This window comes from Drosophila albomicans, chromosome 3 (assembly GCF_009650485.2).
Source record: "Drosophila albomicans strain 15112-1751.03 chromosome 3, ASM965048v2, whole genome shotgun sequence".
NCBI lineage: Eukaryota > Metazoa > Arthropoda > Insecta > Diptera > Drosophilidae > Drosophila > Drosophila albomicans.
Genome location: NC_047629.2, coordinates 11606342 through 11627335, shown reverse-complemented (window position 1 = coordinate 11627335; position 20994 = coordinate 11606342). Strand labels below are relative to the sequence as shown.

Here is a 20994-nt window from a genome sequence, read left to right as displayed (position 1 = left end):
ATGCCAGACAAATCAGCGGGATTTCTTCAATCCTTGATTGCACAGAAGAATTAATTGTTTTACTAAAGAAGAACAACTTTATACAGTAGCCACATTTTAATATGATCTGATACATACGTTAGGTAATACTTAAAAAGCATACTTATTTAATATAATTTTATTTTATAAAGATGTATTGCAAGTATTTCATAGTCGAGCAAACTCAGCTGTATTTTTTTGCTTTCTTTCTTCCTTTCTTACTCTAAAAGTAAATGCGACAATTTAAGCTGCAAAGTTTAACTGTTTTTTCTTTAAAGTTTTTCCGTTGTGGTTTTAAATACCCTGTTAGCGTTAAGTATATGTGAGATAAAGGGTATCACAAGTTTATGATAAACTTTATAATATTTTAAATAAGAAATTTTGTTAATCTACTTGAAAAAAATCGAAAATCTTATCCTTTTGTTTTATTGAAATTGAATTACATGAAATGTACAATAAGTTGTTCCCAATAAAGCTGATAGCTCATCTTCTGCAGAATTATAATATGATAAAAATTGTCTAATAAAACAAACAAGTTTTTAAAAAACATTTTTAACTGGCTTATAGGATACCCTCAAAGTCGATCATTGTGCACATGTGAGGTTTTGCTTGATTCTTTTGGGGTTTTGCGGCAAAATGTCAAATGGTGGCCAAAGTTCGCTTAACGCCAAACAATTTTGTGTGCAAATGGCGGCCTCGAGTGCACATTGTACTGGGCGTCGATCCCCGGACTTCAGCTCCATCTCCTCCTAGACGACCAAACGTGCAGTTTTTCTAAAATATTTCCTTAAATTGTTATGTTCCACAGTTGATTTTGTCAGAGTTTGCCATCTCTTAAGTTGCTCTATTGCACAGTAGTTTACAACTGCGATGAATACAAATATATTTCTATAATAATTAATTTCATATTCAGCTTTGTCCCAATGTACACCCAAGTATAAGGTGAAATGAAGAGTAGAGAGGGGAGGGAAAGTTTCGTGGCGCCCGGTAATCGTTGGGCCTGTCGTTTTTTGCAGCACTTACTTTTAATTAGCACACAAAACGAAACGCAACGCAGCGAAATAAAATGAAATGCCACCGAGCTGCCTGAAAGTATGCAAAACTTTTGTTATTGTCGCCAAATAAATTTGCCAATGCGTCTGCCATGGGAGCAGTGAGCAGTGAGCAGAGGGTGTTGCGACTTGTGCAGTTGTGGGCGTGGTCAAAACAACAACTAACAAAAAGTTTCAACGAAAAATTATGTGGCGTTAAATGTGGCGAATCGATGGTGGCGGCTTCGCCAGGTGCGCCAGGTGGCAAGTGGCAGGTGGCAGGTGGCTTACCCCATGCGGTTGCCGTCGGGAAGAATTTATGTTGCAGTGTGAAATTTTGCGCGACAGGTGGAAAAACAACAGGGAAAAAACGCAAAAAGTTGAACGCAATTTCGATTGGAAGGGAATATGAGGAGACGCCGCCAAACCTGGAATAGTTAATGGGAGTTGCAGTTGCAAAGCCACTGCCACTGCCACTGACGTCTGTCATCCCTGATTAGCTAAAAGCATTGCTTTAATATATGATATAAGGGAAACCAAATAGACCTAATGGTCATTCGGTTTCACATGCGATTTTCAGTGCCGTTGAAAACACTTTATTAGAAACATCTCATTGGAATCGCTTGACCAAAAGGTAAGGCACAAGAATGTTATGACCCACATCATTAAAGATTTGTTGAATGTTCGCTCGCTCATTAGTTGGGGTCGCATTCCTGGTGCTGGCCGAAATGATCAATTAATTTAAATTATTCTTTAGGGATAGATAACATAGCAGGCTTAAAATACAACAACTTTGTGTTAGCATTTGCCCTGATGCTAAGTTCATTGTACTTAACAAATGCTGAAAACTAAATGTAAATACTGTGAATACAGAGAAAGCTAGTCAACTTTGCTGGCACGCTGAAGAACTAAATATACATCTTGGTTAAGTTAATTCTATTATATAACTTCGCGGCATCCAAAAGGCAGACGAGCTTAAATTCTATTCCAGAGTTAAAATCGTTTTCACCGATAGCTAAAATCGTGCCTGAGCGACTGATTTTAATTTTCTTTCTGCTTAATTACCTTCTTAGCTTAACATACTTGTTTATGTCCAAACTGTTTATGTTATATTACAGTATGCTTACAGTCCATGTTGAATTACATTAACATAACAGCTTTTATTAACAGCTATGAAAAGAGTGACATGAACGCGGAGACCTTAAATTCTCTTTCGTTGTCACCGAAAACTAAAAACTTCGAGAACTATAATCGTTCTCTTTCAGATTAAATACATTCTTTACTTAACATACAATCCTTACGTGCCAACAGATTATGTTATATTACTGTAGGCTTACAGTACATGTCTTATTTCCTTAACATAACAGCTATGTTGCCATGTTAACATTAAGAGCTGTTAAATTCAGCATTGTGTCTGTTAAGTAGTTGCAACAGATTTTCACTATACTTATTATTTACCACTGTAATTCTATAAACTTAGAATCCTATAATAGTTATGTATGATGTTGAATGCAACAGGGATGGTGAAAAAAGTAGTAATACAGAAGTAAAACTCGAGTACAGAAATCAGCTGTACAATAAAATACCTAAATTATTTTACCTTCGGGGAAAAATACAAATGGTCTTAAATTTCCCGTTGAAGAACATTTAATCGTAGTATTTTTATCGGTCCATCGGATAATTGTTGTCGAAGCGAATGCTTGATTTCGCTTATTTGTAAGTTGCTCTTCGCTATTAAGTGTTGTTTCTTCTCCATTCCTTTAGTGTCGGTGTGTTTGTCAAATTGGCTTCAAGGAAAACCGTTTACCCAAACCTACCCCAATAAATGTGTATAGCATATAGTAGCATATAAATTACACGAATAAAAACTGAAATTGCTGCAAAAACAGAAATACACTTAAAATATACACTACGAAGCAGAGAGAGAGAAGAGAGCAGAGAGAAGAGAGGTAGAGAGAAAGCGTTAGCAAATCAAAGAAAGAAAAAAAGCAAAAACGGAATATTTATGAACGCACGCCACGAGGAGGAAAGCGAAAATGCGCCAAACAAAACCACCTCGATGGAGGGTCACACAACACCGTTAACAGTCCAATGTCGAATGGTGTGGGAGAGGGAAGCGGGTGGCTAAGGTTGAGAAAACCAACGAACCAAGCCCGAACCCGAACCCTGTCCGGTGTACGGTGTACGGTGCGGTGTACGGGTCTGGGCCATGTTTGTTGGCAGATAAAGCAAATGGCAAAAGTGTTTTCCATGTGCGATCGATATACACGGCGCCAGCCAGACGGGACAAATTTTCATAGTTCAAGTGGCGCCTAGGCTTGCGCCACGACAGCAACAGCAACAGCGACAGCGAAAGAGACGAAGAGAGGGAATGGGAATGGGAGAGAAACGACAGTAAAGTCAGAGAGAGAGAGACAACAACTGAAATGTGGCTAGAAGCAGGCACTAAAAATTCACACGCACACGCACAAACACAGAAGCAAATGCGATAAAATTTTTGCGGAAGTGCGCAAGCAAGCAACAAAATGAGAAATATAACTGAACGAAAAAAACGAAATAGAGCACAAGAGAATCACACTCAAAATGCAAGTATGAACTTTAACTATTCTTCTAAATACTAAATTTGGTTTCGTGTTTGTTTGGTTTGTTGAACCTCCTGACAAGCGAAGCACAATTTGCACTACAAATATGCATTTCCAATTCATTGCTAAATATTTGCCAAATAAATTTCTATATTTACATTTGAGCCACGGAAATAATTTAACTGCTTGTGTGTGGATTTTATTTTTATGGTCTGTGACAAATATCGAGGTTTCACTTGATGAACGCGTCATCAGCTTCGGTTGGAAAAAATGATGACTCATGCAGAGCATATGTGGAACAACTCAAAGAAGGAGCAAATCAGTTTAATATGTGTGTTGTTATAAACTCTGTGGCCCACAATCGACCTAAAGAGCTACATTTAAACGAAGTTCATTGCCATCGAGAAAGCAATCAATTTCATTTGCTAGCCAAGTTCCCAATCCCACTTTCAATCGCAATCGCAATCGCCCACTCATAACTCACTCTCAGAACTTCGGGCGATTCATTGTTTAAATTTTGGCAAAGGCATAATAATTTTCCTACGCATTGTTCTTATTGTTTGTATTGCTTTGAGACAACATAACATTGAGGCGTGGTCAATAGGGTTGAGTTGAGAGCTAGACAACTGGCAATGATCCGATGGCAGCAGTCAGACAAAATGCGACCCTAGAGGAATGGAAAAGAAATAAGTTTGGCGAGCGTATGCGCAAAATGTCAACTCATAAATAATGCTGATAAAATGCATTAGGGGGCGTGCCCGACCAAACCCCATAATTAGTGGTCCAAAATGAGCAAACAGTAAAGGACTCTCTGCTGCAGTCAGCTGTGCTGTTGCTGTTACTGTTGACGAGAAGGATACACAATAGTTTTATTTATGAATGCATACTTCAATGCCAATAAAATACTCGAATCCAACTAACGGCTCTCTATCCATTGTCATAGTTGTTTCTGTTGTTCTTGTTGTTGTCGTTATTGTCGCAAACAACGCCATAATAATAATGTAATGAAATTTATGATGCGCATTTAATGTACTCAACATAGTGCGACAATAAACGACAACCACGCGAACTCCGAGGTCCAAAGTCCGACGTCGGACGTCGGACGTCCCATGTCCTCGTCCTTTTAGGACGTGGGATGCCGCCGCCTTTACAATGAACATTGAACGTCCAACACTTAACTGATTTCAAAATTATATTGTTCTTTGAGTGTATTGCAGGAGGGGAAGCGAGGAGAGGGGTTAGTGCACTTCTCCAGCTACAATATGGCATGTAATTTTATTGCTTATTGTGTAAGCAGCTCCAACGCAGTCGTCAACATTAAATTAGTGCGTTTGTGCGTATTAAGTTGCCTTCGAAGGCGCAAGAAGGGAAAATGAGATGCCATTGGCAATATTTATGATTGAGAAATGTCGCGACCATCTATGTTAGCTTTATTTCACTATATTGCAAGTGAGCTTAATTAATTAAATCACTTCTTGTGATTTGAAATTATTCTCGGTTACTTCTTAAGCTATAGAAAGCATATAATATAATAGAATGGAATTATTTATTGCTATTATGTGGGAGAAAAATACAAAGTACTACAACCCGTTACGCCTAGTAAATCCCTCTAAGCTCACGGCTTCCCCATCAACGCAGCTCCTGCATAGATTTGTTATATGTATTATAGGAAATTTTTATACCCGCTACCCATAGGGTAGAAGGGTATTATAACTTTGTGCCGGCAGGAAATGTATGTAACAGGTAGAAGGAGGCATCTCCGACCCTATAAAGTATATATATTCTTGATCAGCGTCAACAGCCGAGACGATCTAGCCATGTCCGTCTGTCCGTCTGTGTGTCTGTGTGTCTGTCCGTCTGTCCGTATGAAACACTGGATCTCAGAGACTATACGAGATAGAGCTATAATTTTTTTTCGACAGCATTTGTTATGTTTGCACGCAGATCAAGTTTGTTTCAAATGTTTGCCACGCCCACTTCCGCCCCCGCAATTTAAAAAAATCGAATAACAAGCGTAATTTTAAAGCTAGAGTTCCGAATTTTGGTATATACAATAATAACTATAGTGTTTATGATTTCTGAAAATTTGGTTGCGATCAGATAAAAATTGTCGAAGTTATTAAAGAAATACTTTTCTATGGGCAAAAACGCCTACTTACTAGGGGTCTTAGTTGCTTTGGCTGACAATCTGGTATATTGTGCCGTCTATGGTATATTTTGAATACGGTACTATGTAGATATACCAAATATACCATTCGGTATATTTTTAGTATTTTTGCAGTATATTTGGTATATTTTGAGAAAATACCGCAAAATATATTTCTTTTATTCAAAATGGGTAGCGGGTATCTCACACTCGAGTACACTCGACTGTAGCTTTCTTACTTGTTTAAGTTCTTCTTCTGTTTCTTGTCCTAACCTAGGTCATGCTCTCTACAGCATAGTGTGTAGTAGGTTCTGTGTGATTGAATATTAGTGTTGAGTAAAAATAGTTCAATTTATTATGTTCATTTGTTCAATTGTTCAGTGAACTAGTTCTTTAGGTTTTGTTCATTGTTATATTCCGCTTATCATTCAATCTCTTGTATGATTTGATTCTGTTCATCGTTCGCTTTTTGTCGTTAATATATGGTATATTTGTACTCTATGATATATTTGTTCTCTATGGTGTATTTTGAACATAGAATGTATATTTTGAATACATAAAATATATACAAAATATATCTTTCGGTATTTAGTATTTTTGGTTTAATAATTTGGTATATTTGTAGAGCATGGGTTTATTCAACATAGGTATCGGCTACTTCACAGCCAAGCCCACTCGAATTAGCTTTCTTACTTCTTCATAGGAAATATTGTACCATTCAGTTATAGTATATATATAGTATGTTTATATTTGCACCTCAAATTTGAAAGGTTCAAAATAAATACACATAATATATTTTGATTCAATTCTAACGCTGAAAATAACAAGAATAAAAGTTATCTCGATAGCGAAAGACAACAGAAAGTAAAAGAGTGACTAATCAAGGACAGAACATGCGAACAAGAACGATCTAGGAAATCCGTAATAAGGATCAAAAGTCCACAACTGAGTAACAAAAAAAAAGATGGTGAACTTGTTTAGTTTCATATTACTTATCCTTCGTTCTTTCGTTAATCCAAGAATCTTGGATATGCCCAATTAGCAAAGATGATGTTCCAGTTTTTGTTGATTTTTCAAAGAAATCAAATCAATAAAATATACTGAATATTGAAGTATACTAACTGGTTTTCTATTGTATGAATACAATCCATCCTGATGACTCTGAAAAATTGACCAAAACTCAACCAATTATTGTCAGTTTATTAACAACTGCAGCTTAAATTTGCATTTTTGTAGTTGAAGTAACAAGTAGAACGTAAAAGCTAACAATAGCCATGGCAATAACTAAAGTTGTGCAAGCTGCACCTCTTTGAGGTGACAGAACCGCAAAAAGTGAAAGTAATTTGTAAGCAACTTTGCAATGTCATGCAGCCAAGAGGGCAGCAAAAAGGAAAAATAAAACTGGGAGGCACTTAAATTGTTGCAAAGTGTAAAAATAATTGAAAAATTTGCAGTGCATAGAAAATCGAATTATGACGAAAGTGACAGCCAAGATGCGCTGAACGTTGAACGTACAAGAACGTAGGAAATATCAATTAACAGGGACATGGGCAGAAACCTATTAAAAGCTTATTTAGTCGATCCCAAAAATAAAAACAAGCCCGTGTTCATAAGCAAATATTATGGGAAAAGTTTTTACAAACAGCCAGCCGCACAGCTGTCCCCTTTCCCCACTCCGCACTCGCCTCTTTATTCAAACGTTCAGACCCGTCTACGAGAACAGAGGCAGTAAAATTAATTGCTTTATATGGCGTGATAATTTATTGAAGCACACGATGACCAACATGGGAGCACAGCAAAAAGACCCGGACCAGCAGCACGTTTGACTGAGAAGGGATGTAAGGCGAGTAACGAGTGCGAGTGCGAGGCCAGGACAGAGCACATGAACATGGCAAGCCCTGGCTTGTTGTTCTGCTAGGATAACACGAGTATTTTGCCGCCAACGGTGCGTAAGGGTCAATCACATTAGAGACATGCGAACCGCTGCCACCAAAAGCAGCTCGAGTTGAGCCCAGCTCTTGACTGTGCTCGCATGACAAGCGATTCAGGGTGGTCGCCATCAAGTCAAGGGTTTTCTTTTCTTTCGCAACCTGATTATGCGCCAACTCGCCGAAATATTAATGCACCCTGCGCCAATTGAAAATGGGCTAAACATAGGGTATTAGCTGCATATTCGACACATGTTGTTCATGAAAATCTGCAACTATAAAAGTGAAAACTTTCCACTTGTACATTTACTATCCTTGGAATATGTAAATGAATAATTATTTGCTAAAAACATCACTTAGAATATAGTATGCACTCTAATAATTCACATTTTTATTAGCTAAATATATTATATCAAAATAAAAATAATTAGGCATTTAGGACTCGATTTAATCCAGGGAAAAAATTGTTAAATCAATCATCATTAACGATTCTTAATATACTAGATTTAGGTTATACAATTTTCGAATAAATCCAGTATTTCTTGCCAATTTTAATTTGCTTATCAAAGACTTAGCTCATAGCTCAGTTAGTTAAGTGTTTCGTAAGTGTTTATTTATTTAAACAACTACGAAATCCTTGACATTGAATAACGCAACACTTGTTTAATATACAAATGCTTACAATAAATAATCTGATTATAATAAAAGCTTATTTAATAATTAAGTGGATTTGAGTTTTTTTTTATTTTATTATTATATTTATTTTTTTTTTTATCTTATTCGTTTTTTTTTTTTTTTTTTTAATCACTATATGGTATCAAATTTGAATACTGAACTTAAGTATTACAAGATTTAAAACAAAAAAACAATAATTTTTCATTTGAATTACGTAAATTCGGGATTATATATAATATTAATTCGGTTTATTTATCCCGATTTTATTTCTTTTTTTTGATGTATTAGTAACAATAAAGTATTTGTATATTAATTCGACATGAATCTTTGATAACTCTTTAAAGGGTATTTAAGTAAGGGTTTAGTTCTCTTTTTGTTGTTGGACACCCTTTTCCATGTTGAATGTTGTGTTCAACGTGATTGCGAGTAGAGCTCAAAAGTATGCTATGAATATAATCAGCGCATTGAATCGAGTTAATTGCATTATGAATCTGATGGCAGCTTAACTGTTTTACTCTCTAATATTTTTTTGTTTTTCGCTGGCTTGTTTCACAATTTTGCCTCCACGTTTTTTTAAACATACGCCACGCGATGCGATGCGGAAACTTTGGTCAAATAAATAATCTTGGCAAGTTGTCTGGCAGCATACTTAGGACAAGAGCCGAGAGCCGAGAGCTGAGAGTCGAGCAGCTGCTCGTATTGCACTTGCCAAGCAAGTCCTGCCCGCTGTTGCGGCTGTTGACAAACAAATATGAAACTAATCCTTGGTAATTAGTGCGCCAACTTTTGCTGCATTTTGAGCCAGGACACAAAGTCGGTCCAGTGTCCGGTGTCCGTGTTTTCGTGCTGCTCCGTACTGTGGTCAGAAGTTGGCACATTCCTTGTGCTATTTGCGGTCCCTTGCTAGGTTCTATCTCTCTCTCTCTCTTTCTCTCTGTGTGTGTGTGTTCTTCCGTTTTTTTTGTGTGTGTGTGATGTCGTCGTCGTTCCCATCGCAGAGCAACGTTATTTTTATTGGAAAAGTTAAGCTCGTGTTTTGATAGGTTTCAGTCGTAAAGGGATTAATTAGTGCAGAGTTCTCGCCAACATGCTGTAGACACTGAGACCACGACACCGTGGATCTCTGGCTCCAACTCAGACCCATCCCAGAGCCAACATGCAGACCAAGTCGCATTTGTTTTTGGCTTTTGAATAATTAAAGTTAAGTTGAGTTCCATAGTTTTCGCCATTCTAGTCTGTAAATACGTTAAGGACTCACATTCGCGTTGCACAATATACTTAGTGGCGTGTTGTAACACGAGTGTGTACTTAAAGTTGCACAGCGCGGAAAGCGGATACGAATTGCACAACAAATTAAATATTTGAATTTTTTGGATACCCTAATTATGAAAAACAAAAGTGAAATCTAGAATATTTAGTAATTCATCTGAATTACGAAGTTTATGCTGTTCGACTGTGGTGAAATAAAACAAAGTTTAGATGGAAATTTATATAAAGTGAGCTGAAGCAATTTAAGTAGCTAATACAATTGTTAAGTAAGTGATCAAAGAAAAGCATTTATTATCACTCAAAACAAATTAATAGTTCATAATCTTCCTTACCTACTACTACAGGCAACTTCGATCTATATGTCTATTTAGCTACCATCTTGTATATGTTTTATTTAGAATCATACAAAGTTTGACATACAACTTTATTATATGATGTTGGGTAATTGGGCTTTCTTAATCTTCTCGTTCCAATGCAGTAATGGCGAGTTAATCCTTTTTGTATTGTATGATATGTTTTATAAATGACGTGTGCGTCGCTCTCTAAGATTGATCAAATTATTTTTATAAAGGCATGATCAGCTTTCTAAAGCCTTTTGAAATCAATTTAAAAACATCAGCATCCTAGTTCTAACTGCTTGGGATAAGCGCTGAAACTTCAGTTCAGTCAATTGTTTATGGCGAACAAACTGTTTATAGATGCATGGGAAAGTTGTTGAGCATCTTTATGAAACACCCATTGACACATTTAAAATGATAATCAACATCATAGCTTCTTAATGATATACATTTGAGTTCTCACTTCTTTAGATTATTTTTAGACATGAATGTTTTTTGTTATAGTTTATTTGATTAAATATGATTAGTTTTTTCAGTCTTTTTTTATTCATTATTGTTTATTATTGGTATTTTTCAAGTTAATCATTAAATTGTAAAACAATTTTAAAGCGAGAAGAATCCTAATATCTGAGCTGTACAATACATTTGATATCGGACGTAAAGCAGATGAATTGACTAGTTTGTAAGTGTTTTACTTTTTCCATGTAAAACTATTGTAGATACACTTCATTCAATTCCAGGCTCCAATATAATTCTGCTATTTATTTATTTGCAGAACTAATGTCTTCTTTTTGCCCTTGCAGTTTCCTCTTATTCGTTGAAACAGGTTTATTAATTAAATTTCTTGGCCACATTGTTGACATTTCACTAGGGACCTCAATGCTGCAACAATTTGCAAGTTTTTCTTATCTTCTGTTATGAACTAGAGCTTCAATTTCGCCAGCGATGTCGCTGCATGATTTACGACGGCTTGGCTTAAAAACGAAAATTGCAGTAAAAACTAAGCAAGAAGTTTCGAGGGAAGGGAGGAATGAGCGGGTAAGGCAGACAATTTTTTTTGTTGGTGGTTCAAAAGTTTTGACCACAAAACAGGAAACGGAAATGAGTGTGCAGGACGATGACGACATGTGAAATGTGTTTGGCCGCAACCACTTGAAATAAAAGAAGAAAAAAACAAAAGCAAAAGCAACGCCAACGGCAACAGGAACAGCAAGAGCAAGAGCAAGAGCAAGAGCAACAAAAAAGTCGAGCACACATGCAAAATAAACGGGTTCAAGTGGCGGTCGTAAAAACAGGAATAGAAGCAAGCCACGCCAAAGGATAACTGTTGAATTGCCGGCCATAATAACAAGGCATGCCACATGCATGTGAATGTATGCTTGTATGTGTGTGTACATTCATGTATAGTATGTGTGTGTACGAATGTGTACATACATGTGTGCGGTTGTGCTTGTCGCGTAGCAACTTGTGGCTAACTTAATATCAACTAACAACTTGGTGACAATCAGAGGAATGTTGGCACATGTTAAGGTTCCTGTGACCAATATGAATGCAAATGAAGTTGAGCATTCCTCCACCAAATAGAAAATAGATGTGTTGAACCTAAACTGAATGAAGTAACTCGATGCCTAATTATTACTTTATGTCTTTTGTGTTAATAGAGAGTGATCAAATTTTAATATTAACTGTTTTTGAAGTGTTCCTCATTTTAATAGTTGCAAACCATCTAAATGTATTCTTTATTTTCTCACAAATAGTTTAATGTTTCAATTAAAATTTTTTAATTAAAAAAAAAAAAAACAAGATTTTTATACCTGCTACCTATATGGTAAGATCTATGTGTGTATCAGGCAGAAGAAGAAAATTAGGAATTTTAGAAGTTATTTATGAAATACTTTTGTAATGTAAAAAACATTTACTGCAAAAGGGTATTAATTTGTTTACTTTATATGACATTCTCGTATATTTTGTACTCTATAGTATACTTTAAATTTAGTACTATATCAATATTCCACAAATATAAAAATAAATACATATTGCGTTCAGTATTTTTTTATATTTTTGGTATATTTACTTTATATTTTAAGAAAAATACAGCACTGTTTGGTTATTATAAAAGAAATGCAAAACAATGCAAAAGTGGACAACCATAAATTGAAGAAAAGTGATCTTTGATCTCATTTCATTCGCATCTTAATTATGTATAAGGTGTAAGTCCGAAGAAAAACTGCATAATATGCTGAATACATATGAAATGTAAGTATTTCATGAGATTATGATAATATCATTTATTTTTCAACATAATATGTACAAAATTATAAAGGAAATCTGTTTAATCATACACATCAATATATACTAAATATACTTGTTGAACTCAAATTTGACTATTAGCTTTTCAGAATTAGTTTAACATTAACGATAGAAAAGAACAAAATTTAATAGATTATAGGGTATGTGTGCGTTAATTTTTGAGAACAACATAAGCTCATAGCAGTCAACTAACAAATTTTAACATTTTAATGTCAGAGTTTTACAAATTGACTTTATGATTCATTCATGCAATCATTCATAAAATCATATTTATTAAATTAAGTCTATATATATATAAGTATGTACATACACGGGTATTAAATATGCATTTTATAACTGTTTTACTTAATAAAATATAACTTTTTATTATATCAGTGTAGCACTTATTCAAAAATGTAGAGTTTAATAAAATAGAGAGATGCCAAGCAACCAGTTAACAAATTTTTAAGAATCGATTTTTAAACGAAAAGAAGAAAAATTAAGGTTCAGAACGAGGAGGAAACTCCTACCAAGAAATGTTACAGGCAAATAAATGGGAACTATTTCAGAGAATTGGCAAAAAAAAAAAAAACTTAAGCCATGTACGTCTTGGGTATTTCTTATTACCTAGTAAACACAAAAGTAGTGATTAGGAAATGCCTCGATTTTAAGAAATTAAACAAAAGTATTATTAATCACAATTACCTATTACCACTTTCTTATGATTTATTAGTCGTATTAGTTGATACCTTAATATAGATTATGCAAAATATAAGAAAGAAGAAAGTCAATGCTCAATATAATATTTTATTTACCATAACTTTGTGGGAAACACAAAAAACAGCTTATAAATAACACACAAAGTATTCCGGGAGATGTGAAAACAATGTGATCAATTTATTAATTATTCTAGTCTCTCTGCGCTCGGAAATAAGGAATTAAATTAAATGGATTGAAATGAATTGAAATACGTGGCGTATACGTAACGCTTAACCTGCAATTGTCTCCGCAGTAACTCAAACTCTGCATCTATTTGTCTAGATTTACGGAATGTATTTTTAATGTTTTCCATGGGATTTGGAATGCCAAAGCAAATGTAACGCATTGTTAGGTCCGCTTTGCACTCGACGGCAACCAGCTGCGCCTTTGACTGCAAGACTTGTTCACTATGGAGAATGGAGCTAAGTGCAAGTTGCGAAGACATTTTCCTTAAACAGCCAGCAATAATTACCCCAAACATTTTTTCTCTTCCAAGTCGCCTCATGCTCCATGCCAGCCAATTGTAGTCGGAAAACATTTTAATTGCATTTTGCTTTTTTTTTATTGCTTGCAACATCTTAATGATTTCGTTGCATAGCCACTTGAATATTCTAGCCACAATCAGTTGATATTTATACGTATTTTGTATGTTTTTTAAAGCTTTTTTATATAATTTCTAGAAGTAAAAACTAAAGAGTTGACTGCGATCACACAATTGAATCATTTGTAGAGTAGTATTCGGATTTTATAATATTGTAAGAACAGGAGTTTCAGTTAAACTGGTAAAAATTTAAGATGCGATAGCCATTTTTTTTTTTTTTATAATTCAGTTAAATAAATAAGTGTTATAGAGATAAAAAAATAGCCTAGGGAAGAACATAATCATAATCTTAATAGATCTCTTTGGAGTTAGAAATCATCTTCTCAAATAAAAAAAGGGAAACTGTTTACAATCAATGTTAGGAATGAACTAAGACTACTGTTCGCTTCAAATTCACTAAAATAGCAGTTTTGTATCATACTCATAAGAGTATGTTTTTTGTATTTGATTTGTTTTTATATCCGTTTTCCATAGGGTAGAATATTTGTACATATGTATATTAAAACTTTGTGGAACCAGGACAGACATGTAACAGACAGGTGATATTTCCAGTAAAGCTTCATGAGCGCAAAAATCGGATAGTGCGTTAGAGGTGCAATGAAAGTGCGTTCCACCGAGGGCACCACACTTCAAGTCTATGCTCTATCATAAACACGAAGAAGCAGGCAACACTAATTTAATGCCAGAAATGGATGTCAAACAGTTGCTGAATTTCAGCCATTGATTGCTGCGGAGGTCACAACTCCCGGATTTATTGACCCGATTGTCTACTAACACTTTCCCTTCATCATATTTGATGCGAAGGTGAATCTTATTGAATCTCAAACTTCACATTTGACTACATGTTCAGCCCACATCTGAGAAAGACCAATAAAGACTAGAAAGCAGCCCATCGGATGATCTTCAAAAAAAGACGCGTTGCTTACCTAATAGCTGGAGATGACATCACGTTAACACGTTGTCATAAAACAGTCAATCTACAAATTGGAACATCTTTCTTTTTCTTTTACAATAGATTAAGCAAATTACATAAAAGTAAAGGGTCTATTACTGTAAAAGTCCATCTTGGTTTCTATGCAACATTTGTAGGAAACTTCAATTTATTAACAATAATATCTAATCAAATAAAAACTAAAAAGTAAGAAAGCTACAGTCGAGTTTACCTGACTGTGAGATATCCGCTGCTACACATTTTGAAAACGAGTAAAACGTCACAGAATTATTCTTAAAATATGCCGAATTAATATACAAAACAATACTAAAATGTACTTGAAGCTTTACTAGGTATATTAATATTGTACTACATTCCAAATACATCATAAATAACTTACCAGTCGATGCAATAGAGTCGCAGTAGGCAGCTATTGCATACAAAAGTATTTCTTAAACAACTTCTACAATTGTAAAAAAATATTATAAATATATAAACTTTACAGAGTCACAGATGACTCCTTCTTCCCGTTATATACATTTTCTGCAGACACAATGTATAAAAACTTACCAGTAAATACATATTTTAACCAAAATTAAAATGTATGTCCACATTAAAATATATTATGTAATAAAAATAAAACAAATTAATTCATAGCTACGAGTAAAGAATAATTCGTCAAATTTATGTATCGACCTTTTAAAAAATAGTATGTTTTAAGAATATTAATACATTGTTTAAAACATATTAAATCGTGTTTAAACATGTTTTATACTCTGTTAATTGAGTATGACATAAGTCTTGTTGGATTCCACTCATCTGGTGCGTGCTCTTGAGCACTTGTCCTGCGCACAAATAGCGAACAAAATGATTGAAATAGTTTTGACGCATGCGCTTGGAAAAAACACTATTCACTCAATGTTTAGTTTGGATTGAAGTTGTATTTGTTTCTGTTCTTTTTAACTGGTTTAACCCTTAGCTGGGTGTGATGCATAATTATTAAAAGCAGAAGAGAACAATTGCAGCTAATTGAGAATAATCAAACATCGGTCGAGTCATAAATTGGCATAAACATTGCAACAACGCCAACGAGGCCAACAAATCAGCGCAGTTGACACTTTTAATTGTGATTGAATTGGCAGTATAAATCAGCAAATTAAATTACAAACAATAGCAATAAAACCTAGCGAATTATATTTTCCTCTTTCCATTACCATTTTTGTGTTTTTTGTTTTTTTTGTTGGCACGCAGCTTTTGCATGGCGACAATTTAATTACGATTGCAGTTGTGCACAAATATATACTCTTTGTATGTGTGCGTATTTATTGGGGCATGGATAGAGGCATGAGTAGGATGCAGACGCCACGCTGACGCCACAAAATATGCTAATTTATATTTATATGAATCGACCAGCAGAGAATTGTTCCCCAAAGGCGCCTCAAAACTGTTTCCCATCCTTGAATGCTTCCAACTAAGAGGGACTGAGGCTGTGAAATATTTTTGGTGGCTGTCGCCACCGACTGCGGTCATAAAATTTATTGTTGCCAAATGCATATTTGTCACATTTGCAATGTGTTTGGCGGCGGCAGTCATAGAACAATTTATAAGCATCTAGGGAGCTCCACGCGCGGGCAAAATAACGCAAAAAAAAACAGCAGCTAAAGAATTCGAGTATTTTCTACTAGAAGATATTTTGCATTCATTCGTTAATAATCTAAACAAAACAAAGACCACTCAGAAATGATCGATTGAGATATCTCAGTACCCATTTTAGCAGCATCCTTAAGACTAAACATTATTCTAGCACACAGATTTATTTATTATTTATATTTATATTAAAGATCTAACTCATTTTTAGAATGTTGATATAATTATATAGTCTGGTTAAAAATTGCAGCTCCAGCTACAATATATTGAAAATTTAATTAGATACGTGTATTTGAAAAGTTTTCTGGATATTCAAATTACGAATAAAAATTGAGTAAGAAAAAACTTTTTATTTCGTCGAAGCATGCCATACAAACTTTTATTTACCAATTTCTATGCGAAAAGCTAGAGAATATTCAATTGTGTTGCTGATGCAGAAGAAGAATATATACGCTTTGTTAGATTAAGGATACCTCTTTTATAAAATAAGCTAAAAATAAGATGAAATAGACAAAATGAAAATGTACACAAATTATATTAATGAGCCAACTTTATTATTATGAATCGCACTGAGCTCGTGTCAATTGAAACAACTCAATAAAAACTATTTTATCTAAATAAAATTTAACTAACTTTATGAGTATTTCAAAACAATGCAAGTATATGAAGTTTGTTTTAGAGTTTGACGACGTTGCTCTCAAAAAATCTATCGAGGGTAACTAGAATAAATTCTTTTAATGAGCATTTGAATAGCATACAAAACTTCGCAGTTATTTAAAAAATAATCATAGAAGTGATCAAATAGGGATCCTTTGACATGCATTTCCTGTAGGTAATGTAGCCTTCGTCCCTGTGGGTAGCGGGTATAATAATTTTTTATGGAAAAATGTCTGCTGTTGTTGAGTCTTAATTGCCTTGTTCAACAATCAGGTATATTTTATATTCAATTGTATAATACAAATGTAATAGTATAAAGACATACCAAATAAAGTATATTTATATTTCAGTGTTTTTGGTATTTTTCCCCTGGTATATTTTAGTACTTTTGAAATGAGAATATGCTGCGGGGTTAATTAGTCAATAAATACAGAAGTATTTAATTGAAATTAAATGCACTGCTTTAACTGCGGTGGACATTTTTGTGGAAATACCCATACACCATATCAAAACAACTTTAATAGGCCTTAACGTAGTGCCAGAGTTCCAGAGTTGACTAACTGTCAAGATGGTGAACAATCTTCACACCTCAAGGACTCTCTCAATTGATGTGTACAAAGGAAATGAAGTCATTTGTAATTAATGAGGTTTGTCACCCCAATTTGCCGGAGCTTCAAACCACAACACACGCAAAAAGCACACTGAAAGCATTAGATGTTCCGTATGTTTAACCTGCCTGGCATATTGAAAATCACAGAATGTTGCCTCAAAGTGAGGGTGACTCATTCCACGGCAACAACAACAACGAAAAAAAATCGTATAAAAGAAGTAACAGCAGTAACCCTGCTAAGGATGCTCGACTCTTGGATACCCGAATCCCATTATTGAATACTGTAGTATATGAAAATGAATTTTATTAGGGTGACTAAATACTGAAATTCGACGATGTCAACTAATAAGATACATGACGAAATTATGTAAACGATTGTTTTAGTATTGAACTAATTCATTTACATTTAATATAAATAATTTATTTTCTAAATTAACTTGGGTAATAATTTATTCTCAAAATTAACTATGTATTTTTTTCTCTTCTTTTATTTATAAATTGTATAATTAATATTAAATTAACAGAAATAACAGTTTTCCAATGAGCCCTGCATTATAAAGAAGATCTTTTCAGTTGCTTGGATTTATCTATCGGGGAGATCGAGTATGTGGTATCTTTTTTCTTTCTTTTTTCTTACTGTTGTCTACTATACTTAAGGCTAAATTATTGTCGGAGTTATGGAGTCATATATGTATGTTCCTAGTAAATTTATCTATTTCTGCTTTTATGGTTGGAGTATTAAGAAATTTGCATTAAAATAAAAACTTTGTTGAACATTTTTTAAAAATTAACTTTGTTTAGTATTAGGATGCAATATCAATGTTACAAAAATACATCTATTTACTTCTCTTGTGATTTTCACAAGCTGACTTAGGTATTATACTCTTAAACCACACAAAATTGGTACCGGGTATAAACAATCTAATTATCTCGTTAAGCACGCCAAAGTGCACAAAAGATATACGAACAGGGAAGCACAGACTCACGCACATACACACACACACATACACACCCATCCAGTACTTGATGTGTGAGGGGTTGATATAATAGAGCCAGGTGTTCCCTAAGTTGACACCTTGACAGACGCCTCCTTGACCCTGACAGGCAAGCTCAGTCTGACTTTTGGATGGATTTGGCTTTTTGTATTCTTTTCACAATTTTTGCCCGCGTCTCGTGTTGTCTTATTTTATTTTGTGCATTTTTTTTTTGCGTACTGATATTGCTTGATGTTTAATTAAAATTATGTAAATAAATTTATTTACCATGGCTGACATTCGGGGCGTAATTAAGTGCATGCTGAAGAGCGCGAGGAATATGCGTCAGGAATTTGCATCTGTCACCATCGTCGCAGTGGACAGCTGACATCAGTGTCACCTTGGGGGCATCAAGTTGTTGCCCGCCCACAACACTCCCGCACCCACCTCCCCATCCCCCAGACTATTGCCAATGTCCGCCCCTCTGTTGTTTCTATCTGCTGACAAATTAGCCTTGAAATGAGCAATTTGCAGGCTATGGACATGAATGATACGAGCGAAGCGAAAGAGCAAGGCTGTGGAAGCTACGATGGGCGTGGCAGTGGGTGTGAGAGGGGGAGGAGGGCGTAAAGTTACCGTGAATAACAAAACTGAGCTGACAGCTGCTGTCAGTGGCGGCCTGTCAATGGTCGAGTATTAAATTTGCTTTGTGGCATGAAAAAGCAATTAAGTGCGGAGTGTTTAGTTGTCTGCTCTGAAAACATTTTCCAAATAAAGAGCGCATAATTTTGGGTTCTTAAAATATATTTTGTTAAATGTTTTGAGCTACTCTTTTTGCAGCATGGGAATGAAACTCATAAAGTTAAGCAACAATCTGCAATGTTGACAACAAGGAATCACGATGTTTTTGCATGTTCCACTACCACGTCACCACATGGCGAAGCATGTTGACATCAACATGGGAGGAATTGTTTTGATGAATGCGTCCATTTAATTGATGAATGGGATTTTAAGCTGAAAATCGAATTGTACCGATCCGAACCTGAAATGACAAGAAATGAATGAGACCAAAAGTCGAAGCTGAAAACTGAATGCTGTGTGTGAATGCCAACCAAAAATGCACACACAATCATACATGCAAAATTGGTGACTGAAGTATGTGATTTCATCTGTAAATAAATATTTAAGTAGGCACAGAAAGAACGAACTTTGGACAGGTGAGGATTAATTGGAGGCCAGCTCAGCAACGAGCCAACGAGAAACTCATAAATAAAGCACACAAGCAACTAGCAGACAACCAACAGTTCAGTCCGAATCTCAATTTAAAATCCAATTTCAGTCCCAGTCTCAATTCCAACACCAACTTCAGCGCCAGCGCCAGAATAAATGTTAACAATACCGTAAAGTATGCGAAACAAATTTTAAATCGTTGCACATGAAAACACAATTCGGGACTCCGAACGAAGTAATTGGCAACCGCAAATACCAATAAAAAAAAAAAAAACAGAAACACAAAAACAAATTTAGCGTGTTGTAATGTTGTAAGTTGTTGCTCCTGAAGCTGGTATGCAATAATATAAATTCCTGAAAGAGAACTGCAAACTGTTTCCACTTTAATCATGACCTATGCTAAGGTACTACAAATATTGAAAGCAAACTACGAACAATTACCAGAAGTGTTCAGTACAGAGACTGAATTACGTGCCATTAACTCGATACAGTTTCGCAATCAATTGTATTTAATTTATCTCGTTTAAGCTATATATAGCTTTAAGATTTCATAGCAAAACGATTGAAACTTCACATTGTATTTACATAACATGTCCATGGAAATAGATATTGAAACAATAAATTTTGTATGTTGAACATACTATGTTCATATTTGTATTTCAGAGCAGCATCTACAGAAATATTGAGAGCTGCGGAATATTTCCCATCGCGAAAGTTTTTTTTAAATATTACACTATTAATGTATTCTAACACCTTTTAGTATATTCATGGTATGAATAGTATATTATTCAAACGAGTAAAGGAAATCTTACAGACAAGTACACTCGACAGCATTCTTCTAAAATATTTTAAATATAAATAAATGGTACACTTAATTCAGATTCCATTAACTAAGAATCATATGGAATTCAATGATTGTTTTAACTATGTTCAAAAATTCTATGCAAATAAAAAGTATAAATTTCGAGTTAGTCAAACATCAATTTATAGCACTACAATGAAATTAGCCATTCTATTTTAGTATATAAAATTACTCAAATTGAGTAAAGGGCATATTTCAGATGACATCACCCGCCTGTAAACTTCCTACAAAGTTTAAACAAAATGTAAATACAAATATTAAAATACAAATATAAATAATTAAATATTATATATAATTCTATGTTAATCATAAAGTGTAGGGGTTTTCTAACTTTGTGCTAGCTGGAAATGTATATAACAGGTAGAAGGATTCATCTCTGACCCCTTAAAGTATTGTATATATAATCATATTCAGCTTCAACAGCAGCGACGATGCAGGCTTTTCCGT

At 34.6% G+C, this 20994-nt stretch overlaps 1 long non-coding RNA gene across 1 annotated transcript; it reads right to left on the bottom strand.

The window, feature by feature from the left end:
* Positions 1-13125: 13125 nt before the first annotated feature.
* On the bottom strand, positions 13126-13743 carry LOC127565527 (uncharacterized). The gene is made up of 3 exons (XR_007954850.1): positions 13508-13743; positions 13271-13442; positions 13126-13194 (listed from the first exon to the last, which is right to left on the bottom strand). It is a non-coding gene; the product is annotated as an uncharacterized LOC127565527 (long non-coding RNA).
* Positions 13744-20994: the final 7251 nt, after the last annotated feature.